Source organism: Lepidothrix coronata, unplaced genomic scaffold, assembly GCF_001604755.1.
Source record: "Lepidothrix coronata isolate B3197 unplaced genomic scaffold, Lepidothrix_coronata-1.0 Scaffold129, whole genome shotgun sequence".
In the NCBI taxonomy this organism is placed as follows: Eukaryota; Metazoa; Chordata; class Aves; order Passeriformes; family Pipridae; genus Lepidothrix; species Lepidothrix coronata.
This window is the reverse complement of record NW_016690309.1, coordinates 521,134-547,657: the sequence shown is the minus strand read 5'-3', so window position 1 is coordinate 547,657 and position 26,524 is coordinate 521,134. Positions and strand designations below refer to the sequence as shown.

The 26,524-nt window shown below is 44.7% G+C and overlaps 1 long non-coding RNA gene across 4 annotated transcripts in view; it reads left to right on the top strand.

Moving 5' to 3' along the window:
* The window catches only part of LOC108503064, a 132,255-nt gene that overhangs the window by 1,344 nt on the left and 104,387 nt on the right, over positions 1-26,524 (top strand). The window contains exons 1-10 of one of the 4 annotated variants that reach the window (XR_001876712.1): positions 3,737-3,843; positions 4,829-5,036; positions 5,727-5,897; positions 6,693-6,786; positions 6,941-7,039; positions 8,441-8,556; positions 9,274-9,343; positions 10,554-10,711; positions 12,930-13,057; positions 19,160-19,162. This is a non-coding gene — a long non-coding RNA (uncharacterized LOC108503064). Of the gene's footprint in view, positions 1-3,736; positions 3,844-4,828; positions 5,037-5,726; positions 5,898-6,692; positions 6,787-6,940; positions 7,040-8,440; positions 8,557-9,273; positions 9,344-10,553; positions 10,712-12,929; positions 13,058-19,159; positions 19,163-26,524 lie in introns of those variants that run through there. The other 3 variants (XR_001876713.1, XR_001876714.1, XR_001876715.1) reach the window with 3 other exon arrangements.

The window sequence follows — 26,524 nt, the reverse complement described above, 5'->3', positions numbered from 1 at the left end:
AGCCCCTTAGAAGCACATTTCTGATTTTTTTGCCCCAACTTTTAATGTTAACAGTGGTTTCTGTAAAAATAAGCATTCCCTCAGAGTATTGGCAGCCCAAACAGAGAAGCTGAAACTGAAGGTAAGGATAGTGACCCTATGAGGGTTTTTTTTCTAACTTGAAAAAAATGACTGAAGTAAAGTAGAAATAATGTAGGTTTTTAAGCTGTTGATTCTTGGTGTTGGTAAAAGGGTAAGGAAGGATCTGTATAGCAGGAGATTTAAGTATTGCCTTACTTAAAAAGGCTTAAAAAGGCTTACTTAAAAAGGTTGCAGCTTTTGGAATCTGTGTACTTCAAGTAACTAGCTGGGCTGATTTCCTCATTTCTGGTCACTCACTCTTGGGTGATTAGGTCAGGTTTCACTGGGAGGGGATGGATTTTGAGTGTCAGTGAGGAATATGGGTTTTTTTGGCCATCAGGAGGATATAAGGAGGCAGGTGGGAGAGCAAGTCTCGGGCTGGGAGCAGCACAATAGGAGCTGAAGGGAAGCCAGACTGGCTCAGGGCTTTCTCTTACCTTTTCAACATTAGGAAGATGTCAGGAAATTAACTCTTGAAAGAGTGTACAAGGAGAATCCCACACTGACTGGTATCTCGAGGAGTCCAGGAAAGAGGCAAAAATCGTTGCTGCTTGCAGATCTGGAAAAGTGGGTAAAGCCAAGAAGGTGTTGGAAATGATTTGCCTCAGTCGTGAAAAAGATGTGTCACTTATCAGGAGCTGACAGTGGCAGAGTGTTCCCTCTGTAAAGCTGAGGCAGGAGGGAGGACTGTGCACAGCTCTGCCCTGAAAATGTGTTCATGGTGGAAGTGCTGAAAGTCTGGAGGAGATAAGTCTTCTAAATAATGATGGTTTTATGGATGAGGTCATGCTCTCCTCTCACCAAGGAAGGAGATGGAAAGAACTGGAGTGGAAAGAGTTGGCAAGGTCAGTCTGTCTTGTTGTCACAAGAGTGGCAGGAAGGAGGCCTCCAAACAAACCAGAGCCCCGGGAGTGAGGCAATCACCGTTTCTTCCTGCTCACATCAAATTCCTGTTCCAGGCATTTCCAAATAAGGGTGAGGAACTGAGCGCCACAACCGCAAGATGACAGTGCAAGGCTGTTAAAACCAACACTCCTTTTGCCTTCTTTTTAAAATAATCCATGTCCTGCCATGAATCAAAGTGCCTCTGTAACCTGCCATGCTCCAAAATAGACTGACAGGAACATATACAAATCCTCCTGGAAAAATAAATGACCAGAAAAGCTGTAGCTGGCAATTCCGGGGTAAGAACGATTGGCAAGTTGCACCATTGACTCAACATGATTTTAATCATGGTCTGCTTGTTCATCTCAAGGGAAAAGATGTCACCATGTGTCTCGTGTGCAAGCACAAGGCAGACAAAAAGCACATGGCAAAAGTAGTTTTTGTATAATGGTAACAGTAGAAAACAAACAAGAAAAGAGAACAAGGGGGCAAATTCCCTGGCTAAAATGAGTTAATCTGAGATCAGTGGAGCTTTACTAATCTGCACCAGCAAAACATCTACCACCCTTACCCTGACAACCCTCCCCTTGAGCTTCCCACTATTACAGCAGCGATGAGCTATGGAATAGACCAAACCACTGTGCTGCTGAGGGCAAGGAGGAAAGGGCAGTTTTAGCCTGTCAGACGAGGGCAGTGCTGCCAGGGCGGGAGCAGCTCAGAGTTTGCCAATACTTGAACCCACTTATGCTTTGTAGACACTTCTAAATATTCGGGAAATCTTCAAGTGATGTTTTGTTTTCCAAAGCTATCTGATGGCCTGAATGTCCCTACCCAACAATTAAACCAATAAATTCAGAGGCCAGTCTTTAAAGTTCAGAGCTGCAGATGCTGCCACTGGTGCATTATTCATGGGTTTGGTTTTTCCCTTTGATATCTCTCTATGGTGTGATCTGTATAGCAGAAAAGAGCCCACATCTGTCTGTTTACACCACCCTGGAAATTCCTGTGGGCAACCAAAAAAGTCGACCACAAATAACTGCTGGGCTACCAACAAACATAGTATCTGGAGTGCCTCCACCCACCTGCCATTGGGCAGATTCCTAAATCTCATTGGAAATGGGAAAAATCAGATCAGGGTGGGAGGGAGAAGCAGAGAGAGGGATGGGAGAAAGGACTAGTTTGAAAGACTAACCTGAAATTAGCAGAACTGCTATAGGATTGATTTTTTTTTTTATTTATTTAAAGTAGAGTAAGTCACGTGTGGGCCCTGAGCTGAGCGTCACATCGTGGCACATGACTCGTTGTGGGGTTGGGGTGAACCCTTTAGAGTGGACAGGTTCTTCTGAACTGTGTCTTGTTGAAAGGTGGACAGGAAACATCCTTTAAACCATCTGGAAAATTCATGAACAATTCTCCAGTGGGATGCTGGGAGAGGCTGTATATTCTGGGTTTGCCCAAGCCAGTGGGGCCTCTGGTCATTCTTGCTTTAAGTGTGGGATCTCTTTATGTTACTGTGGGTCTTGGAGAGAGTTACAATTTCCATTGGTTTGGAAAGCTGCTCAGTGCTTCCAGTGATGAATTCCTAACCTAGACCTTCACTCATACAGGTATTACTTTTCATATCCATATACCTGAACTAAAGGGCTTGGGTAATGTTCTCATTATCAATGGAAGTAGTTATGGGCTTAAAAGCAGGCACCCACCAAGCTGGATCTCATCCTATGGCCCTTGCATCCTTGAGAGGTATGGGAATTATTCTGATTTATTAAGCTGATCCTACTCTATGCTGCTTGATTTGCAGTGTTCAGTGAGCTTTGGCTGTTACTTGCCTCTCACTAGTATTCAATCACTGGCTGTTTAACTTGATACGTGAATAAAGAAATAAAGCCAAGGTGCAGATGGTACAAAGATTTCATTGTCCATTAATATTTTTTCAGTCAGGTGTTGCATCTATTTTTGAACCTTTAATTCTTGGTGAGGTAATTTCTTCCTGGTGCAGATCATCTCATGTGCTGGACTGTACCACACCGATGTTGACTTGTCCACTTGGAAGTCTGTTGCTCTTAGAGCTTTTATTTCCTGAATCTGGGGAACAGTTTTCCCCCTTCTAATTGTGTTCAATTTTCTGAGAAATACTTTTTTTTTTTTAATAATTTTGAAAAGTAGCATGTCATAATCATTTTCTATGAGGAGACATTGACACTTGCTAGGATCCTGTGGCCAGGTGGCCACACTGTTCACATCCTTGAAAATGAAAAATAAAAAAATGTGAATGCTTTTTTTTTTTTAATGTAAAGTTTTTTATTCATCTTTCTCTTAAACCAGAAACTTGGAAATTTGATTTTTTTTGTTTTGTTTAGCTTTTAACTACTAAACCCTTTATTTAGCCGACTGAAAGTGTAACCAGATTTTGGGTTGGGGGCCTTTTTGGCTATTCCCGACTCTCTCCCTTGTCCTGTTGCGGAAGATGGCCACAGTTCCTCCGTTCCGTGCAGATCCGAGGTGGTGCTGGGGTCTCTGGCAGGTTCCCAGTGCAGGTCTCAGATGACTTGAGTCCTTCCCGTGGGTCCCTGGGCAGGCTGTTGAGCAATGGCATTCTCTGGTGGCAGTCACCTGTGCAGTGAGCAAACGGAGCGAGCGCCCGCCGCTCTGCTGCGCCGTGAACGCATGGCTGGCCTCGCTGTGTCAACAACCCCGCACGTCCTCATGGGCACAAATGCCAGCAGGGTTCCCAAACTGCACTGACTGAGAAACCGGTTGTTTTATTACTTGTTTCTACCTTGAGTGGTGAGATTAAATTGAATTTAAAAGACTAGCATAAGAGGAGAAGGCATACAGGTAAGCACAGAGTGATTGTTTATGTGTTCGTTGTAAATGTGTTCATTTTGAGGCTGGGGGCTGGAAAGGGAGACCAGCAGAGGACAGTGAATTGCATTTAGATCTTTTCTTTTCCCACTGACTAAGGGAAGGTTGCTCATGAAGATAACTTTCTCATCAATAACTTTTGCCAGCCTGTGACACACGTTACTGATCCTTCTCAGATCTGCGCCCAAGCAGAGTGTTTGTGCAACGAGATGTTGAGTAACACTCTCCTGAAAACTGGGAGACCTTTGATTATGCAGTGTACTGTGAAGTCAGTAGTGTAATGAGTCTTTTTTTAATTTTTTTCCCCTCCCTTTTCAAAACACGTGAATAAATGTTTTGTAAAGCTCTGAAAGCTCCTTGTCACTCTAGGCCCTTGTAAATAGAGACTCTCTTTCTCACAGGCTCCCTTCAGGCCCTGGAAGGCCACAATTCAGTCACCCCAAAGCTTCTCTTTCCAGGCTGAACAATCCCAACTCTCCCAGCCTTTCCTCCCAGCAGAGCTGCTCCATCCCTCTGATCATCTTGGGGCCTCCTCTGGACTGGCTCCAACATCTCCATGTCCTTGCTGTGCTGTTCCCCAGGGCTGGAGCAGCTCTGCAGGGGGGTCTCACCTGAGGGGCAGAGGGGCAGAATCACCTCCCTGCCCTGCTGCCCACGCTGGGGGATCAGCCCAGCACACGGGGGGTCTGGGATGGGGCATGTCCAGCCTGTCACCCACCAGCACCCCAAAATCCTTCTCAGGGCTGCTTTGGATGAGACTGTCCTGAGATAAATTTAATGGCCACCGGGTGGGTTGGGACCTCCGAGAGGGAGAAGCCCAGCATTCCTGCCTGGATCCCACGAGGGTGGAGGTGGCAGCACTGGCTGCTGGGAACAGAGCACAGATCCCAGTGTGCTTTTCAGGGTTTCCCAGTATTATTCAGTGTGGATGAATGACCACCCTTTGCTTTGTCATCAGGGAATATTTATGACCGTCGGAGCAGGGCTGGGTTCCTGGAGACGGGATAACACGTGGCTTTGTGCTGCCAGACAGAGAGTTCCTTTCGGTGGTCACACCAATGTTTTTTCATACTCCCACGGACACCACAACTTTTTTGGATAAGGAAGAAGATGATGGAACACAGATGAGGGAAAGAAATGGCCTCAGAGAACTTGGATACGTGGGGGTATTTTTACCCTTTGGGGTTTTTTCTTCCTGAATTTCAATGAGTGACTTATTGGAAACTTCTTTGGGTTTGAAGTGCTTTTTTTTTCTTGTTCCACACACACAAAACTGTTTTGGGTTGTTTTGTTTGTCTTCATTTATAATGCAGCTGAGATAGGGTGACTTGATATTTTTAAAATAGAAAACTGATGCCTTCTGAGGGAATGGGGGGAAGAGAGGAGGATTTTACTAGCTGGAAGCATGGGTCATGCCAAGGACAGCTTGTTGCTGTGAAGGGTGTGCTGGAGATGAGGGGGAGGATTATGTGGAAGCTGGTATGGAGAGAAGAGCAGTGCTCTTTCTCCTTGAGTGCCAAATCCACTGATAGTTCTCTTCCTCCACCACAGTCACATATCTCCTTTTATTTATTACCCTTATTTTTACCTCTTTCTTTTAAGGCAAATTCTAGATTAAACTTTTCCAACCCATGACATTAGTGACTATCAGGCACTGAATGCCAAGCAGATGCCTTCTGTTTCCCTCACTGCAATCTGCTGTCATTCCATAAAAACAAACCTAAAAGAGAAAAATATCCTGTCTTATTGGTGAGGTAATAAAGTGAATGGCATTATAAATTCCATGCTGTGAATTGCTAAGCTGGAGAACCCTCACAGAAAATGCTCAGCATCTTGTCCTTTCTTGTTTTGATCAGTACTGGAACCTGTGAGGCACTGGGAGCTTAGGAGCATCTTTTGGAGCCTGCTACAGGCTGGAGGCTGTCAGAGAAAGAAGTTGCCAGTGAGTTGTCCAGCGTGTTGTGGAGCAGGAGGATGATTTGCCAATGACTGAGTGTATTCCAGGGATTCCCGATCCAATGGTCAGGGTGAGTCTCCACACAAGGCCTGTTGCTTCCTCCTTGTGCCTGTTGGGAAAAGCACGGTCCTGTTTTCTGTGTTGGGCAGTTCAGGTCATGAACACCATGAGTAAGGTATTCCTTTCAAAACCATCACCCCTGGGAGAACGTCACAGTTGGAAAGGAATATTTCCTCAGCATTTCTATGTCTATAATAAAAAGAATGTGCAAATGTTAATATTGACAAGTGATCGCTGTAGAGTCTCTTCGATGGTAATAATCTTTTCCTTCTCTGCTGTCATGGCCATTCCACAGCTCCCTGAGTTTTCTATGGGAACTATTCCGACTGGAGACAGGGAATAGAAATTAATGAAATAAATTCTGTTCTAAGATTACTGAATAACATATTTCCACTGGTGCTGGTGGGGTTCAAACACAAATTTTTGCTGGCTCCTGCTGGGAGACTGAGAGAGAAGGAGAAGGTGGCATAGATTTTACATATCCATTATCACCTAATTTTGATTTTGTTGTTCCAAAAAAAGTTGAGATTTCACATCTTTTGAGAAGTTTAGCAAAGGTACACTTTGTGCACAGGCACTTCAAACATCAGCAGATGCTGAGAGCGCCAGGAAATAATGTTGGACAGGGCACTATTACAGTCATTCTTTCTACCACTTCCTCTCAAACTGATGTAAACAGTCCTTTCCCTTGGGAAAGGGAGAGCGCTGAGCTCGAGTGATCAATATGTGGTTTTGCTGTGGTTACTCGGGAAACTTCATCCCTGAAATCTTTTTTAATCACAAGTTTTCTGGCATCATTTGACAGGATCCAGCTTTTCACTTCTGATCTACTGTAAGTTATGGAATCTGGCAAATAGGCACAAATCTGGATGAGCTGGTTTATGGAACAATAAACACAGGTATGCGTGTTTGTGAAAATTAAGACATTTTTAAAAGATAAATAATGACTGTTTTTAAAATAGTGATTAATTTTAGATTTTTAGATGTGCTATGGACTTCCATATTCATTTATTGCTCTATACAAACATTTTTCATGTTTGGTTTTTCCCTCAGCATTTTAGCAGATGTATGGAGGCTGGATTTGATGGCTTCTGGCACATCAGGATCTCACTCAGGAAGCCCCTGAGCGAGGCAGCGCCGTGTGAACACGAGGTGCAGCAGCTGTTTGATGGTGATCAGTGCCAGACACACTGGTGTGCAGTTGCTGGGCTGTATTTGTGCTGTGTGCTCTGCAGCTGCACACACATCACGGGGGAGGCTGTGGAGGGCACACGGCCGGGGTTTATTTCCCCCGACACAGTAACAGGAGCAGTAACAGCCGGCTGGGTTTGCCTGCATCCCTCCCATACAGGCTTTCATTTTCCATGTTCTCAGCTATCCCAAATTAAAGGTGAAAGCTCTGGGGTTTTTTTCCCTGGAATTGAAGTCCTGCTAAGATCTATTTGCAGAGATCCCTCCGGGAGCCCCCGCAACTCGTTCCTGCAGTGGGGGTTGCTGGGTGCCAGGTGAGTGTGGGTTCCCAGACCACCCTGGGAAGGGCTCCTGAACCACAGGTACCTTCCAGACACCACTGCCCAGGTGAGACTTGCCCACCACACTGCCAGATTTGCAGGCTTGGCAGACAGATGGCGAGGCATGTTGTGTTCAGGGGAGGTGGGGGGTCTGTGGGGTTGTGTTCGTGGGACTGGGAGGGGGGCTCTCAGTGCTGGGAGCGTGGTGGGAGGTGCTCCTGGGCCTCCATCCACGTCTGAGGGGGGGTTAGGGCTAGTGAGACCGAACATGGGGCTTGTTGGAGGTAAGAGCTGGTGTTTTCTAATGGTATTGGGAGCAATTTTAATGGCGAGTGCAAACACTGTATACAGGTACAAAATAATAACACCAGTTGGAAGGCACAATAGCCTTGTGGTTCCCACAATGGATAGAGATCAGGAGTTCTTGAATCAGTTTTTGGCTTTGCCACAGGCTTCCTGTATTACTTTTCAGGCAGTCACTTAATCTTTGCATCCGCCGTCTGTGAAACAGCCAGGCTTGGAACAGTTAGGCTTTGGAAGTATGTGTCTAATTCAGCTGTTATTATGGAAGTTAAATATTAAGGACCTGTTACGTTATCATAGGATAAAACCACGTCACATCTATTTTCACTGTGAGCTTTGTTCTTTTGCTGTTACGTTGTTTTTCAGGAAAAACAACATTTTCACTGCATAAAAATAAGCAGAAATTCACGATGCATGACATGAGAGCTGTATTTGTGGACTCCATGTCTGACACTAAAATACGAGGCTCATGTTAAATGCCCCTGGGAAGACTTCAGAGCTGATTGTTCAGTAAAATGAAGCACGGGTCTGGGCATTCATTGAAAGTAAACAAATGATAAAAGACTTTGTAGAGATCAGCTCCCCAAAGCTGTTTGGAAAGTTCCATAGCCTGTGTCTATGGAACAGGGTTTGTTGACAGGGATGCTGCTCTGAGCCCGTTGTTCAAATTTCCACCAATATTATGTGTCAGAGAAGGAAATAACTTAGATAAGATCAATTTTCAAACATGTTTCTTCAGGAAGGAACTAAAGAGCACTCCTGAAAACTACCTCCTGGAATGTAAAAATTCTGATCTTCGGGAAAGTAAAGGAACTGCTGTGGGAGATGAAAAATGTCAATATATTTGGAGAACAGGTGAGTTTGTTTGCCAAGCTTGGCTCATTTGCAAACTCCAAGTGTGTCTTTGTCTGTGCCCGGTGAGTTTGTGAGGAGGTGCCCCCAGCTGTGGGCAGCACTGGTGAATGTCACCGTGATTGACACTCCTCACAGGGTGGAACATGGGAGCTCCCTGTGGTGCCTGGCAATTTGTCCGCGTGGGGGGAGGATGACAGAGACTTCTGAAAAGGATGGGTTTAACTCTGTCTGTCAGTGTTCACTGATGCTGTGGGAAGTGGTAATTAGCTGGCTGAAGTGTGGAGGGGTACATCTCCCCTGCGGGTGCTCTGCAGCACAGTCCCACACACCCAGAGGAGCAGTGATGCCATGGGGCTGTACATGTGCCCTTCAAAACCAGCAGTTCCCTGAGCCCACCCTGTGAGTGTCCTTGTTCTAACTGTGGAGAAATTTCACACATAAAGGCAGCTTCTGAGGAGTGGAACCCTGAGAGCCACGTCTCACCCCTCCCCAGCCCTAAGAAAGCAGCACGGGTGTAATAATGACCCATAGGCTTTTACAGAATTCCAAATACTTCACCTGTGTTGTGTCTACTTTGTCACGTGCACTGATGTGTCATCCCTGAAATATCCTGCCTCAGCTATGTCAGCTTGCACTCTGGAATTTTCTGGGGTGAAATACTTGTTAGGAAAAGGCATGACCTTTTTTTCTCCGCTGAGTATTTAATATGCTCCACAGGCTATTTCAGACTGGTGGTGAACAACTCGAGAGTCATGTTTTGGTGAACTTCTGCTCCAAGACCTATAAGGTAGGACTCTTTCCAAGAACTCCAGTAAGCGTGCCTAGAACCTCCAAATCAGGGAGGTATTCAGTTGGAAAATCACTAACCTTTACTGGAAAAATCATAATTCATATTCTTTGGATGGCCTTTTGTAAGTTACAAGCCTCAAAACCAAAGAGCCCCTGCAGCTGCTGAAAGAGCTGCACATCTGCCTGGTTGGGCTCTCGGATGGTTTGGCACAGCTCAGGCAACACAGAGCTTTGCTCCAAGGCATCTCTGTGCCCCTGCCCTGTCTGCTGGGACACATGGGCTTGGTGATGTTTTAAACCTACCCTGAATTACCCGTGTGCCTTGCTGCAGTAGCATCTTCCACAACATCTGCTGGGCTCCTTCTGCGAGCAGAGGTGGTATCTGGTGTCCCTGGGGTTGATCAGCAGACCTGACTGCTTCCTGGATCACTCTGTGAGCTCTAAAATGCTTGGGATGCTTTTGCTTCCTTTCAGTGAAATTGTCAGGAAGGAGGCACTGCTAAAAAGGAGGCATAATTGAAATGTAAAGCTTTGGCTGGAGGTCTGCTACACTGCAGGGCTTCATGCACAGTGGCAGACCTTCAGCCACACAGAGCCCTGTACCAAGGGGCACTGAGGTCCCTCCTGCAGGAATCCCATTGCCAGGAGCAATTTGACTCGTGCAGGAACCTCACAGAGGAGTGGCAGAAGTCACCTCTTGGAAGGGCCAACTGGACTTTCTGTGAGAGTAGTGTAATACACTGTGGAAGTACGTGTTATAATGGACCATGTGTGACCTAAAAGATCCTTTCTACCCATTTTCTGTGATGCAGGTACTGAACCATGAATACCCCATGACACTAAATCCACACTACCAGGCAAAAGGCTACATTTTAAATTGCTTATTTGATGATCAAACAATTTCTGTGCCTGATAGTGTCTCTGACAGTGAAAGGCAACAGAATAACTTAATTAAAAAGCTAAAGCAAAGCGCTAATAATACATGTTATCTCACCAAAACCACAGTTGTCTCCCCTGCTGCTGTAGGATTTGCCAAAAAAATAAAAAGCCATAGAATAATGGATTAGAAATGCTTTCCAGCCTTCCAGCTTTAGGCAATGCATTACCAAAATATGATTCTTAATAGGAATATTGTGAGGAGCATCATCATTTAGGAACCGTGCCAGCAGGCACTGGATTAATCTTTTTTTTTGTTGTTATCAATGCAGGCTGGCAGTACTTCTCTCCAGATGTACCATTTGGCACATTAAACAGTTCTTTTCTTAGAAGGGAAACCTATGGTTTCGCCATGTAATGCAAAACACCAATGGAATCACTACATAAGCAAAATGCCAGTAATGGTACAGTGGTCCAGCCACAAACATTGGTATGTTAATTTTGTTTTATTTTTCCCAGTGTGTCATCTGTAGTGCTGTATTTTGTACCAGGACTATGGCTGGGCAGTTTAGTATCAGATTTTAAAGTGTGTTTTCAGTGAGAGGTTTAAACTAGGAAACTAATGGTTGGGGGGGGTGTTCCTACTTAATATGAATCTAACTATCATTTTAGATTGATTTTAGAGACGAGGCCAAATTTCCCCCTCAGTTATAGCTGTTCTACCTTTTGGTAATGGTATTCAAATACACTGGCAAGCAAGTGGGCTGTGGCTTATACTTGCCATTGCTTCCTAAGATTAACTAGACCTTCAATTAAGGTTCTGATTTATTAGTAAGAAGGTTAATATAATTATAGCATATTCGGTTTGTATATGGAAGGCAGTGACTGGCCTTCTGTGCTGCCTTAGTTCTCTCATGGATCATCACCAGTCCTCGCAGAGGCAGCTGTATTAGCTCTTATGTGGCATTTGTTGTATTTCAAATTACTTTCTGAATTTGTTCTATCCTACTGACATTCTATGGAAAGGAAAAAAGTTGCAAAACTACTTGTTTTCAGTCCCTCTGTGTTTCTGGGAGCAGCAGAAGTTGGGAGGGGTGACATATGGAGGGGTTTTCTCTGTGTCCCTCTGGGTTTGCATGCCAAAGCAGAACATGAGTTGTTCCTTTTTACACTTGACTTTTCTAGATGAGGATGGGGTTTAACCTACCATTTCTTGTGTAGACCTTGTTCAGGGCATCCAAGGTGTTTGGCCTAAGCTGGCTTGCTTTTAGACACTTCTTTTGTGAGCTGGGTTCTGTTTTGTCACCCCTCCTACCTCAAGGTATCCCAGAGCATGTTCCTCTTTCCTGCCACTGTTGCCCTGCTGTAACAGGTCTGATGCCATGAGCCTTGTTTCTGGTTTAGAACGCACTTGTGGCCCTGCTCTCTCATCAACTAGCCCAAACCACAGTGGGTGATAGGCTGCATTCCAAGGAGTGAGTGCATGCCCTGCACTCCTTGGGGCAGTCCTGCTTCTTGCCACTTTAGATCTGAGGGCTGGTCATTGGGAATTGTCTCCAGATGATCAGTTAGAGAGTCGGGATGGTAAGAAATGCTTTTTCACCTTGCACAAATGGTGACATTAGTGTAATTTGCTTGTCTGGTGAAGGACAGCAAAGAAGGAAGTACATGCCTCACTTCACTGTGCCACTATACACTGACTATTGATGTGTATTACAGAGTTCGTTCCCACTGGCAGGCCTACCCTTTCCCATCTGAAGGTTTCTGAAGGATATCTGCACTTCGTGTGTAACATTTCCCATTCCCTGTATGAAAAGGTGCAGCACTTCCTATGGGATGAACAGCAGAACTGCCTTCTTCCTGGCTTTGAGGCCAAGGGAGAAAAAGGAGGTTGGCTGAGCAAGGAACACATTTTTCCTTAGCAGGGCTGCTCTTTGCACCAGGGACAGGTTGTCACCTTGGGGAGAGAGCTGTGACACACTGCCCAGCCTGGCTGCCCAGCCCCACTCCTGGCTTGGGTCCCCTGGGATTTTTCTGTTTGTTGTAACAAATAGCCTGTAATTCAAGCCCTCTGTAGGTGGGGTCAGACTCTGCTCCATAGTTTCGGTAGATAGCAGGTTTCTTTCTACTTAATATGACAGGTGTTTAGTTTTTAACTGACTCCTGCCATTCACCAGAAGTCTCACCTTTCCTCCTCCCAAGTTAAACATGTCAGTTCTGGCTTTTGCCTGTCCACACAGTGAGAAAATGACAATTTCTGATTACCCCCTCCCCTCTAAAAAGCAGTGGAAGATGAATAGTTTAAAAAAAAAAAAAAAGGTGATTTCTCTCCAAGATTCTGCCTAAATTGGGTGGTGTGGCCTTTCCAGTTTGATTAACTCAGTAATTAAAAATGACCAGGTGAGGCAGGGCAGTCACTTTCTTCTGGTTTGGTTTCTTCTGTCCCATGAAAGCTAGGAAATAATGCAAGGAAGGCACTTAGTTGTGAGAACACTTTCCCTCTCCTGTTGATTCAGTTCCTAAAATCTAATCATGTTTTAAACCCCCAAGAAGAGGAACAAGCAAAGTATCGTTATTTCCCTTCTGGAGGATTTCTGCAAGGAAGCTGATCCTCAGTCCCAGTCTGCCACAGAGTAAAGAGGACAGTGCTAATTCTGTGTCCTGTTCTCCTTTTTCTGTTCTAATTGTGTCTTTTCTCTCTGCATCAGAAGAGCTGGGGCAGAACATGGCTGTGACTGTTTGCAGCTGCCCTTGGAGCTGGAGTGGAGGGAGTCCCCCCTGTGCTGCCCGGAGCTCGGCCGTGCTGGGGGAGCGTCAGCCCAAAGGGATGTGCAAGGTAAACTGCTTTTAAAAGGTCACTGGCTGGGCCTTTCAAATCATGTTTAGGGTTCTCTCACCCCCATTTGTGTTGCAGAAAGTGATCCCCTCCTATCTGTAGGGTGCCTGGGGTGTGGGGTCTGAGATTACTGTGGGACTCTTTCTTCTGTGAGGCAAATCTGTTAAATACAGTGAAAGTGTGAAGTGGGGTGTGAATGTGACTCACAGCCCTGGCACTGCTTTACTCACCAGTCTGCTATGAGCAAGTGTCCACCAAAGAAACGTGGATTGGGCAATCAGCCTGTGTAAGATGGCACACCAGCTACTCTGCATGTTTGCTGTATTTTTCATAAGACTTGGGTAACTGAACTTCACATACTCTCCATTCCAAAGTTCATTCCATTTCTTAGTACTTTTCAGCTAGAGGTGAATTTTCACACCTGGCTGTCATCCAAATTGCATGCTGAAGGCATTTTTGAGGAAACTTGAAGTTTTAGAGTGTTAATAAAGTGTTGCCTGCTAAAATAAAGCCAGATTGGTTCAACATTAATGTTAAAGAGTATGTAAATAGTAAAGGCTGAAATGTCAAAACAAATATAGATAATTTAAAAATATCACTCTATGCTCAAGGTTTGTTGGTGACATTTCAAGAGCTATTTTGTAATTTTTCTATTAAAAATTATGCACTGCCATATGCTGAATATGTCAAGCTTCCCTTCTACTGCTGTTGTTTGTGTGTCAGAGGATTCTTCTGTAGTCATACAGAATCACATATTATGTCCTTGTCCTTCAAGATCTTCCTTGAGCCTGCACCTCAGGAATGCCTACAGTTTTGTATGCAGCTTGTTGCAGGTACCTCTACAAGGCTGTTCTCCTTTGTCCCTGTTTCCCTTTTGGCTTTTTACCTGTCTGCCTGAATCTCTGTCTTCTCTCTTTATATGGAAGTTCTCTGAGGCAAGAAGCGAATTGACCTTCTAGGTGCATACAGCACCTCAGTCCTTGCCCATAATGAGTGCTCCCTCTCTATACATCCTACAGCGGATGGGATTTCCTGGGAAGAGTGAGTCCTTTCCTTAGGAGAGGAGTTAGGTTGGTCTTTTATAAGATCTGTCTTCTAGCTTAGTTATTTATTTGGTATGCTGTTAGAGCTTTGGCATCAATCAGTGCCCCCTTTACAAGAGATGGTGAGCTCATTGGTGGGACACACTGCAGGCTTTTCCCTTTTCCTCACACCCTTCCACATGCTTTTGTCCAAAACCCTCCAGGCTGTTGGCACCGTGTGCAAAATGGGAATGTTGATGCTTTGTCCTTTGGGATCAGGAGAGGCCATTTCATGGAGACTTGCACAAAGATGGAAAGGAGAATGATTCTGGTGCTGATTCCTGACCCACCGAGATCCAGTGGGTACATGAAGATGTATTAGGAAGGAAACTGGGTGTCAATAACACCAAGACAACCCTGACCACTTTTTTCAAGATGTCTTAGAGAGCATGTAAAATTCAACTTCATACCAGTTTTAATTCACTTTCATACTGTTGGGCTCCACTTTAATGTCAAAAGCAACCCTTGAGTGAGGTTGGATTTAATGTAAAGAATAGCATTATGTCATCAGAAAGGAAAGTGCTGCTTAACCACTAATATATTTTAAATCTTTTTCTGAGTAGATGTGTTGCTAGTTATACTATATAAATTTAAGAGTGGAAATTTGGTTTCTCCATCATCATGGCTTGCATGTCTAATATTTCTCACTGGGCTTTGGAGTGCAGCCCAAGTGCAGCTCTCCCTGGAAATTTCTTTTTAATCTAATCCCATTCTCTAGTTAAACATTTCAAATGAAATATACTGAGGAAGAAAAAGAGGACTACTTTGTTTGGAGTGCTCTATAGGCAGAAGATTGCCTGAGGACTTCCTTATGGACTGTACCTTATCTTGCTGTGTGTCCAGTAACTGATGGAGTTGGAGTGTAGGTACCTCAAGCTCTGTTTGATTTTCTTTCTTTCCTTTTTTTTTTTTCATCTCCAACTACATGGATTAGAGCTATAAAGATGTTGGTCTAAGTCATAAGAGTTTTGGAGACCGGAAATACTTGATTTCAGTAGTTGAATTTAAAGTTATCTGAAGGTAAATATCTCTTATCTGGACGGTGTGTAAATTGTGTATTCATCTGATTTCCTTTCCTTACTGGATATCATTTTCTCTTGGTGAGTGGTTCATTTGGCTTCCTAAGCAGAACTAGACAAACTCCTAAATCACTTCATGCTTTCAGTGAGCTGTGTCCCCTTTCTTTTCTATTTTCTTTAATCGTTCTTTTCATGCTTCCGGAACAATTGAGCTGAAAGATTGCGAAACTTTTCGTATCCTGGTCTGTGTGCTTGTCCCAAACCTCATACCTTGAAATAGTGTGTTTGATATTCAGCTGCCATCACTGTAATATTGCATGCTTTGAGCTTTGGGATTTCTAACGTGACTGCAAACATTACCTTTCTAATGATACTTTGTGTTGGATTAAAGGGTGCAAACACTGTATTGTGAGTACTGGAGTTATGTGCCCTTACCAGTCTGGGGACCTGTAACCTACTGCTGGGAATTCCAAGTTAGGTTTCCTAAAGATAATACCTTGCTGCAACTCTCCACTAAATGGCTGCTGTCTTTTGCTAAATAGTTTGTGTAGAGCCCAAAGCTGACTAAATACCAATGACAGCCTCACTTTTCAAAAAGGATGTGTGTGATGGGTACTACACTTGTTGTATGGGTGTTTTTGCGAGTACCACGTGTGGATATTTGTTCTAATAGCCAGTCATTATAGCAATAACTACCAGTAACATATCAGTTAATTCAGTGCTTTCCAGAGGACATTTCTGTGCTGAAAAATCGTTCTGAAAAAATGTCACCTTTCCTCCATACCATTATCGCTCCATAACACAGCATTATCAGCAAATACCTGATAACATATCCCTATATGCTTGCTGTTGTGAAAGAATTAATATTTATACTTTTATTGCTGCAAGCTTTGCCAGAGAGTCTCCGTTTGGGAGTAAGTCTTGGCATTGTTAACTATTTTGCTACCGTGGGTGCAAATCCTGCCTTTGACATCCCCTTGTTCTGCCTTATTGGAAACACACTGAGTAGGAGGCAGGGTCTGGCTCCCAGGATCTCTGTTCCCGGGGCTGCCAGGTAGGCAAAGTGAAACCCAGGGTGTCTCCAGCAGAGTCCAGGCTGACTTTGCTCAGCTTGGCCACTGTGAGTACTGTGTTGCTCAGCAAACTGGTGTGAGGAAGGATTGATGCACTAGTGTTGCTGGGGTGACTGTGTGCTGTATGGTCATACAATTAAAAATGTTTAAAAAACAGTGTATTCTCCCAGAAGCACTAACTGGATCTTCTTGCAGTCCCTACCTGATCTCTGCATGTGCAAACCTGCCAGTTCTGCACTTATCCCAGGAAACGCTGCATGGAGACACTTGTTTCCATCCCTGTTCTTGAGGCCCTTTCAGAGCTATTAAATTAAGAGGCTGGCATGTCCTCCTTTGAAATCCCAAATGGGGGATGGAAGAAGGAGGTGGAAGTTCAGTACCATCCTCATGCATCTCAAAGAATTTGAAAGCCAAAGGAATTCAGAGGGATTACAGCAGCAAAGGACGTAAGTGCAGTCTCAAAATCAGGTGAAACTACCAGTGCTTTAAAGATCTCTCTTAAAACTCTGACTATGCTGATGTGTTGATTTACCAGCAGAGGAGCTGTGAAAAGCCTCATTTTCCATGGCAGCCAAATGAAAAAATGGGGTCAACCCTCCAGTTCTGTGGGCTTTTGTGCTATTTTTTCTACATTATGTAAGGGATGGTCTCCACTGCTGGATGGCCTTCCTGAATAGGAATATTGATACACGTCTGGTGAGTTGAGAGAGTGATTCACTCTTTGGTGGCATTTGTGCAGTCCCCCCTGCCAAAGCTGTGCAGCTGCTTTGTATTTCATTTTGGGAATACTGTTTCCTCGAAACCAGTGTTTGGAATCCAGTGTGTAACTTGGAGAGGGGGAGGATGTCCTCAATTTCATTAAAATCACATCCAGGACTTTAGTGGAGGAAAAGGCTTGGAGAAAGGGAAGAAGCCAGGGTGCTAGTAATGAAAACATTAGGTTCCTTGCAGAGCACCACTTTCCTTGCAAGGCAAACACCAAAAAGAGGAAGAAGCAATTCCTGGGTTTCTGATTTCTGTGGCCCTTTGAGCTGATTTGCAGCCGTGAGAAAGGTGCCAATATCTTTGTATTGTTTGGCAGGGAAAAGATTACCTTGTAACTCATCTTGTCTGGCTATGGCCTGGCACTGGATCATGACCAGGTTGATGGCAGCCTGACAGTTTTAAAAGAATATGTTGGCATTTTATGAAAAGGGAAGTTATTACACTTGAAAGGAAGTAAAAACAAAAACAGAAAACCTACGCTTGTCAGTTTTATGGCAGAGGCAGTAAAAATTCTGGCATGTTACTTCAGCCAACCCCTGCAACAAATTAGTGAACTAAATTGATTACAAAATCAAAGATGAATTTACATAAGCATTTGTGTTTTAGTTACCCTGCTCCTACAGTGTGTCAGACACTCAAAAGAGTCAACCCCATGCCCCTTACAGTTAAAATTAGTTTACAGCCTAAATTTAGATGTGTAGCAGCAAGAAGGGAGCATGGAAAGAAAAGAAGAGCATGGGAAGGGATGGGACCTCCTGGGTCACTGGCTCCAGTCCCTCCCAGTCTCAGGAAACCACATTGTCCTACCCTCTTTCAGGCTGTGTTATGGTCTTCTGACATACTGTTGGGTGATACAAAAGATGGGGTTAAATTTACAGATTTGTCCCAGCTCAGTATAGTTTTTCTCTGTCTCCGTTAACTGTGGGATTGGACCCACGCTGAGGCTTATCACAAGTTCCTGCTGGTGGCTGTGTTTTACAGCCAGGAGATGTGCCAGGGAGCTGGGGACTGTGCAGGCAAAGGCAGCAGCCTTAGTGAGCAGAGCATGAGCAATGAGGAGGATTTGGAGTCGCTCTTCCAGCAGCCAGGAGGAGCACGAAGTCAGAAAATAAGGTTTCCAAGCGTTATTTCTCTTTTTCTTCCCAAGCTGTTGTCAGAGGAGTGAAAGTGGGACACTTCACCCTGGGAATGCCTAACCTGCAGAGAGCCTAGGGTGAGCCAAGGAGGCTTGGTGCGGGGGACAGGGGGAGCTGGTGCCCGAGGAGCCCCAGGCTGTGTGGGTGGGTAGCTTTCCATTCCCACACTAGACTGAGTATTCCTCAGTTGTGCTCTACGCCACCCCTGGGAACCCTGTCCCGTGCCATCCTTCAAAACCCTTCCACCAGTACCTTGCCCTTCATGCTCCTGTGGGAGCTCAGCCTGTGAATGAGGTGTGAAAAGAAGGGTTCCCTGCAGAGTGCCATGGCCTCGAAAGCAGTTGTGAACTATTTTGCTGTGTCAGTCAGAACTGTGAACTGGGGTTTCACTCACAGAGGGATGAGGAGAGTCCCTGCACTACAGCGTGTTTTTACTTTAGCCAAAGCAAACGCTGCAACCAGCCTTCTTCTTGTGAGCAGAAAGAACCAAGCAATCTGCCTGGATGGAAGGCTCGGTGCTGTGGGGAGGCCTAGAGCTGTGAGCAGTGCAGGGGAAGCCCAGTGATGTGGGCTGGAGGTTGACAGCACGAGGTACCTCCGTCACAACTGCACCCCAGAGTGGAGACACAGAGGGATCTGTCCCTGCTGGCAAGAGGGAGGCCTTGGCCAAAGGGATCTGCTTTTCTCAATGCCTGTTGAGATTTTTGAGTATCCAATGTGATTGCCTGGGGAGATGCACATCATCTTCAGATTGGCAGTGATTTTCTACAACAAGAGTGGCCAGAGAATCTGTACCACCTCTGGCTCCGTCCCCACAGTCCTGCATCCTCTGGGGAGTGCATCCTTGTGTTCTGGGCCTGGCAGCTCTTTATTCTGCTGCAGGACAGGACTTCTGCCATGCCTGCAGCTGCAGAGCAAAGCAGTCGTTGCCCCATGGCAGTTATTCTGCCCAAACAGCTCTGGTGTCTCCCGTTCAGATAAAACTGAACAAGTTTAAATACATTTTCTTTAGATGCTGAATACAAAGTCAGTTGTGTTTGGTTTTGAACTCAGTGTAGGAAGCGTATTTTTGGTATGCTCAGACTCATTAAGGGATTTTAGGCCTAAGGACTCCTCCTAGTATTTAATTCCCAAACAGGCTTTTCCATGGGATAAGAATGAAACCTCTCCTTCCTGATGAGAAGGTTTCAGTCCTGTGCAAGCAGAGCGGGAAAACTTTAGGTACTTAGATATTTTTTTTACTGAAAAATGTTTTGCCTAGTCACTGTGTTTGTGAAAGATGTGCTCAGATTCTGAGCCCAAATTTCACCTTGGGAACATTAGATGCTTATATTCAGACTTTGCTCTTTATTGTGAGTTTGGCAGGAAAGGAAGAGAGTGGCTGGTCCTTAGTGTCTCTGTGTCTAATTCCTGTTCTACAGATGGGAAATTCAGAACACTTCTTAACCATTCAAGAGTATTGTTTAGATAAATATTTGAGCAAACAAATAGCACAGTGATGTAGGAGTCACACATACACTGAAATGTGGTGAGCACTCCTTCTTACACTGTCAGAATCTCTAGTTGCTTCACGAAACCAAAGGCGAGTGGAAGAATTGGAGCTGCCATTTCAAACTGAGATTTGCATAAAACTGTGTTGAAATTCCTTCTTGGGAATTTCCGCAAAAGGAATTTCTGCAAAGCTTGTTGTTAAGGAAGAAAGTGGGCTAATTTTTGCTTTGAAGCTCCTAAGAAGAACTAAACCAAAAATAAATGAGGTTTACTTGCAGAGCTCTACCACCCACCATTATCTGTGTGTTAGTCAGTCAGTCAGCTGTGTGTCTGTGTGATGAAATATGGCTGAGACCAGGAAGAGCTGGGGATAAGGATGGGAATTGCCTGCCTTGCTGCTCCAGAATTCCATCAAGCTGTTCAAATAAAGGGGAGCTGGGACAATGTAACAGCTGGCCAAGATGAGCATGGGAAAGAAAAATATGGTGACAGGAGATGCAGAAGTGACTTGGTGTGTTGGCATTCCTTTCTTTTCAGGGCACAGCCATGTGAAAGGGCTTGTCACCAACAGAAAGACCCTCTCACATTCTATTGTGGTGAAACTTTCAGCCCCCAGATAATACCCCAAGTTGTGTGTTTCCAGATGTAATTGGTGTGTGCACATTCTCACACCGCGGGAATGTCGCTCGGTCTCCTCACCCCACGGCCTCGGCGGCTCACATCTGCTGCTCTGTTCGGGCACAGGCTTGGGTGGTGCTTATTTTATATTTTCAAATGCATGTGTCTGGTAAATTGCTTTTTCCTTCTACGTATATGCAGACTGAGGTCCTTCTTTTGTGGTTGATTGATTGACTGAAACTCATTGATAAATCTTTAAACTGAGAAGGTTTTCTCAATTTCCATAGACTGCACTAGGGGATTAGGAATCTCACCTTGCACCTCTGAATGTCTAAGCTCAAACTTTAGTTTAGTGTAAGCAAAGCTAATTCCCAGGGAAAAATGGAACAAAGGAAGAAAATAATAGTATTTCTAAGGAAAAAAATGTAATATACAATAGGGGGCTTTATCCATCTGTATTCAACATAAAACCCTGTGTTGATCAGGGGCTTTGTGAAAAGTTGATTTTCCAGTTCAGCAAAACTTTTTGAAAAAACATTTGCTTCAGGTCAACTGCAGCTAGTTTCCCTCCCTCTCCCTCATTAAAATGAAAAGCAAGTGTTCCCACTTCATTCAGCCTTGAATGACCTGTTTGATCTAAAGCAGAGCTTCTCCCAGAGCTCGGTCCTGGTCACCGGACTCAGGAGGATTCTTAATTTCTGTCGTTGCAATGCACTGGAGGTCACACATAATTAGGCCCCAAAACAAGGAACTCAATCCAGGGTCCCAGGCCTAGATGGATGTCTAACTAATGGAATGTCATAGCTTGTGGGATAGGTTTTTATCAGCTTCTTGAGAGGAGCAGCTTTATATCAGATACCTGTTGGGCCATGGAGTGAGAGAGGAGGTTGATCTGGAGCTGATGGAAAGGGAAAGTGCATCTGTGCTGGGCAATGGTGAGGCCACACCTCAAATACTGGGTTTAGTTTTGGACTCCTCGTGACAAAAGACATTGAGGGGCTGAAGAATGTCCAGAGAAGGGAATGGAGCTGGGAAGGGGTCTGGAGCACCAGGAGTGGCTGAGAGAGCTGGGGGGGCTCAGCCTGGAAAAAAGGGGGTTGTGATTGGCCTCTTCTCCCAGATAACATGGGACAGAACAAGAGGAAACAGCCTCAAGGTGCACCAAGGGAGGTTTAGGTTGGATATTAGGTTGGATATTGGTGAATTTTATTACAATGTGTTTCACTTTTCAGTCCAGTGAACTTCAATGCTAGAAGAGTGGATTCAAAAATGGAAGGGAGAAGGGGCAGTGTCTCAAGGAGTGCGTTCAACCCTTAGCCTTAGGAATAGTGTCCTGGAGTGTCAGAGCTCACAGAGCAGGCAAACAACATTTTTATGGTCCTTTTTGAAAAATCTGCCTTCTGCAAATTTGGCAGAGAGAACTCTGCTCATCTTCATGATGCTGAGGTGGTCTTGTCACATGCAGGTCCTTTGCTGTAGATGCTTTGGGGCTTGATAATGTGCCTGAGAAGGTATGAGGTCATACCCTGAGCTCATACCATCTGTTTAACAGATGGATGTGTATGGTAAGGCTGACAGTTAAAAACCTGGCTCCACTTAGGTCAGTGGTATCAAGATTTTACCCATGATTGGAGGGGGAGGAGGAAAAAAGTGTCCAAAGATAGGTTTCCTAAATGGCTGCTGGGAAAGCCTGTAGGCTCAGAGCTGGGCTTATTTACTGTTCTGGCCTTTGGCTGATAGTTACTTGTGCTTGGCCCTTGGCAGTGTTGGATCTCTGTGTCTCAGTCTGTGTGTTTGTTGGTGCAGACTGTTGAACGATAGGGAAGAAGAGCAGACCTTATTTCTTAACTGTGACCATTACAAGCTTAGGTGGTACTGACCAGAGTCCTGCCTGTCCATACTGTTCTGGAAGGAATGTAGCACAAGTATCAATCAGTTTATCAGTAGGTCCAGATGTTCTGTTTGCTGCACTAGGCCAAATGGTTGGGTTGTTTTCTTGTTGGCTGAATTTCTCTCTCTCTTTTTTTTTTTTCTCTTTTCTTTTCTTTAAACTCCCAACAACACACAAATCATCCCTGTATTTCTTTAACCCACAGAATACAATTGTTCTACCCTCACTGAAATGTTAAAAGTAGTTTGTGGACTGGAGCACGGCTGGGTGGGGCACTGTTCAGTTCCCAGCCTAAAATCCAGACTAAAATACAGTCCTTGACAGATTAAATCCAGCTGTTGCACAGGTGCACTGGGGCTGAGCAGCAAGGAAGTTTACCCACTTATAAACTTCTGCCTGTGTGCGTCATTAAACCAAGATATTTTTGGATCTCAACTCTATACTTCTTGGTTTTTTGATTAGGCAAGGCAAGTGGTCTTCATTAAAGCCACAGACAGCAGAATGGTTTCATCTAAATTCTTCCCTGTAATTGCAGAAAGACAAACACAAGTATCATAACACTCTGATTCCTCCCTATCCATCTCTTTTAGCCACTCTTATCATATGGAATAAAGCCTACAAAATCCGAATTGTTTGTCTAATCTGACACTTCAACATCCAGTCTGCACTGAAATAGTACGTGTGGAGTTACATTTCATAGATGTTTGTCATTGGCTCTTAAAGAGCTACAGTATCACACTGGGAATCTGGTAAAGGTCTAGAGATAAATCCTATGAGGAGCGGCTGAGGGAGCTGGGGGGGCTCAGCCTGGANAGGAGCGGCTGAGGGAGCTGGGGGGGCTCAGCCTGGAGCAAAGGAGGCTCAGGGGGGACCTTCTGGCTCTGCAACCCCCTGACAGGAGGGGGGAGCCGGGGGTGGGTCGGGCTCTGCTGCCAGGGAACAAGGGACAGGAGGAGAGGGAACGGCCTCAGGCTGTGCCAGGGGAGGGTCAGGTGGGACATCAGGAGGAATTTCCTCATGGAAAGGGTGGTCAGGCCTTGGCAGGGGCTGCCCAGGGAGGTTTGGAGTGCCCAGCCCTGGAGGTGTCCTAGGAAGGCCTGGCCGTGGCACTCAGTGCTCTGGGCTGGGGGACAAGGTGGGCATCGGGCACAGAGGGGACTTGATGGTCAGGGAGGGCTTTTCCAACCTAAAGGAATCTATGGAATGGTCTAGGGAGTTAATTTAGTAGAACAGTTGTTTAGAATACTGTGTCTATCTGAGCAAATCCACTTGCAGGTCCATTCTCTTGCCTTTGCAGTGTTCTGTTGGGTAAATCAATTGTGCAGTAAACAATTTCTTTATGGCTGGGAAATAGTGAGTACAGTGCATAACTTACATTAATGGGGGCATTCATTAAGTGCCACTTGTATTTTCCCCCAGCCCCCTCCCAGGTTCCAGCTGTCAGGGGCACAGAGGCTCAGTCTGCACTCCTGTTCTTCACAGCTACTGACACAGGCATTGGCCATGGATTTATCTGATGCCTTTTTTTATCTCAATCCCAAGACCTCCTGGTTATATTACAGTTACTGGGATTGGACCAGCTGCTATAAATGCCTCGAGCTGATCCTTGATGTTTCTGGGTGGACATCAGCAAACATGGAAGTTAAACTCTGTAGAACCTTCTCTCTTGCCATGACGAGGCTTTTAAGAGCCTTTTGTTTTAAGGATATTTTACTTGTTTACCATGTTCTGCTTTCTTAGGTTCCCATTTTAAAACAGAACGATGAAAAAACCTTTTCACCTCTAGTTTAAAACCGTATGTGTACTTTTTGGAAAGCTGGTGGAAAGTCCTTTTAGTCCTTGGGTCACAGGGAAGCCCTTTCACTGATGGCATCTGCAGCTTTGGAACACCTGAACTGAGAAACTTGGGCTTAGCATCTGCCTACAAAGGGAGTGTTTCTACTTCTTTTTGTGCCATTGTGTTTGCCGGGAAGCTGAGAAGGAATTTCTTTTTCTGTGTGTGTGATTGAAGGAGAAGAGGGCCACAGGAGCAAAAGGCAAGGAAGACATTATTTGCATTTTTTAATTTTACATTAGGCTTTTTTTTTTTTTTTAGTATAGTAAATGTAAAATCCGTACTCTGATCTGAAACTCACCATTATTTTGACTTTCCTTATTTTCAGTATTTCCCATGAGGTCAACAATATCAGACTTTTTAATATACCTTCATACAGAAATATTTTTGTAGAACACATCATTTCTCTAACAGCTCTTTTCTGGGGGGATGATGGCAAAGCATATTGCAAACCATTTAATTTCAAGTGCAGTGTCTGAGATCACTTTCCCTGTCACCATTGCTCATTATGAGGTTCTCATCAGATTTTTTTGAATAATATTTGAAGGTGCTGTTTCAAAATGAGTTTAACAAACAATCAGTAGACCCCAGGAAAGGTAGCAGTGCATTTGTAGTGCTGATCCCTGACCTTCCTTGTGGCAGGTGCTGTTCACACTTCTCCGTGCAGCTGCAGCATTGCCCTGGTGTCCTGCCCTGCAGTCACCTCTGGGATTCCAGTCCAGGCTTTCTCTTGAGCAAAACTCTCCAGTTGTGCAGGATTGGGTGGTGGTTTCTCACTGTTGACAGAAGTCCACTAGGATGCAAACCACCAAACTCATTTTCACTGTGACCTAAACCAGGATTTAAACTGAAGTCTCTGGAGGTGAAAAGCCAGACTACTAACAAGTGACAGGCCAGCCTCAAATAGCTTGGTTCAGATAAGAATCGAAAAGTTTAACTTTCCTGAAACCATTCTGGTCCAGAAATCAGCCTTCAGTCCCATGACAGCAGTCTGCCTTCCCTGATTTATTGCATAATCCGATTGGGACTGGATTTCTGAGACACCATAAAGGCAGCTTTTTTTCCATAATGCTTTTGACTAAAACCAGTAAGCAGAGACATGCACTAAAACAGAAAAAAACCCCAAAACTCATGTTTTGCAATCTCAAGTACTAGCTTTGTTTTTCAGAAAAATCATATTTCCCTTATTCAAAATTTTGTTTCCCATAATAGGAAGCCACAGTGTTAGAAGGAAAACTGGTCCTTACACCAGTGGTGGTCAGGAGGAGGATTGGGTTTAAATAGACAGTAGGAAAAAAATTAATAGTAAGAATCTGAATCACTGGGACAGGACTGCCGAGGAAATTGGTGTCATTTCTATCACTGAACATGAGAGTGGATAGATTAAGGTTTTGAAGAACTGTAACATTTAGGGCTGGTCCTGTCCTAGGATGGGAGCATTGCGTGACATGATGTCTTCAGATCATGAAGGTTTATGATTCTGTGACTTGTTTATGATTCACGAGACTTGTCTCCTGCAACAAAACTCAGGTGTATTAATCTTCGTGTGAAAATACCACACTGAAAAAAAATTGGTATCCTGAAGATTGGCTTTATTTGCAATAGCTTAGCAAAGACTCCTCTGTTAAACTCATGGCAGCCTTTGCTTGTTGGGGTTTCCCCTGGGCCTTCCAGAGCACCTTTGCACAAAGCACTTGGGAGATGCTGAGCAGTATCTGTATCCTGGAATTGTTGTTCTGATTTTAACCCCAAAAGAGTGGTTTATTTTGCATACTGCAATGCATAGGGTGTTCCCACTTCCCTTATTCTTGATACTGGAAAGGTTAAATATGTGTGGGAGAGACATGCAGAGAAGGAACTGATGATGTGAGAAGTACAAGATATGACGGCTGGAAATGATGGTTCCAGTAGATGAGACCCACTCAGATAATAAAAATGTGAGTCAGCTCTCACTCGTGTGCTAACATGGTAAAAGGCAAATTTTCTCTGACCAACTGTTTTTAAATTTTCTACATAAACACAATGATGCATCAGGATATGTCTAAAAATAGTCTCTCCTCCCGCAGCGGATACATCCACAAACCCTGCACAAAACCACTCGTGCTTCTCAAACACAACTGCTGTGCTGTGGAGCCGTGGGGCAGTGAAGGGGCTTGCTTAGGAGGAGTTTCAGTCAAACTTTAGTTAAAGATGAGAAAAAAATAATGCCTAGAATGCCTGTTCCAGGAGGAGGGCAGGGAGCTGGATGTGCTGCCGGGGCTCCTCCTCACGGCCGTTCCAACGCGCTTGTGCCCAACCTCGCACCGTTCATCCGTGTGCTGGATTCCTCTGAGCTTCTCCTCGTTTTGCCACTTGCTGGAAGTGCTGGATCCCTCTCAGCACTGCTGTTGCCCTTCCCAAGAAGTATTAAAAGTGCCCCTCATCTGAGCTGGGCAGTTTCATACAAAAATTGAACTCAGGTAAATCACCACATGGCAAAGGTCACAAGAGCTGTTAGCTTTGCTGTGGTCAGCTCTGCTGGGAGCTGGCTGGGAGGGGACCAGCAGATAGATAACATT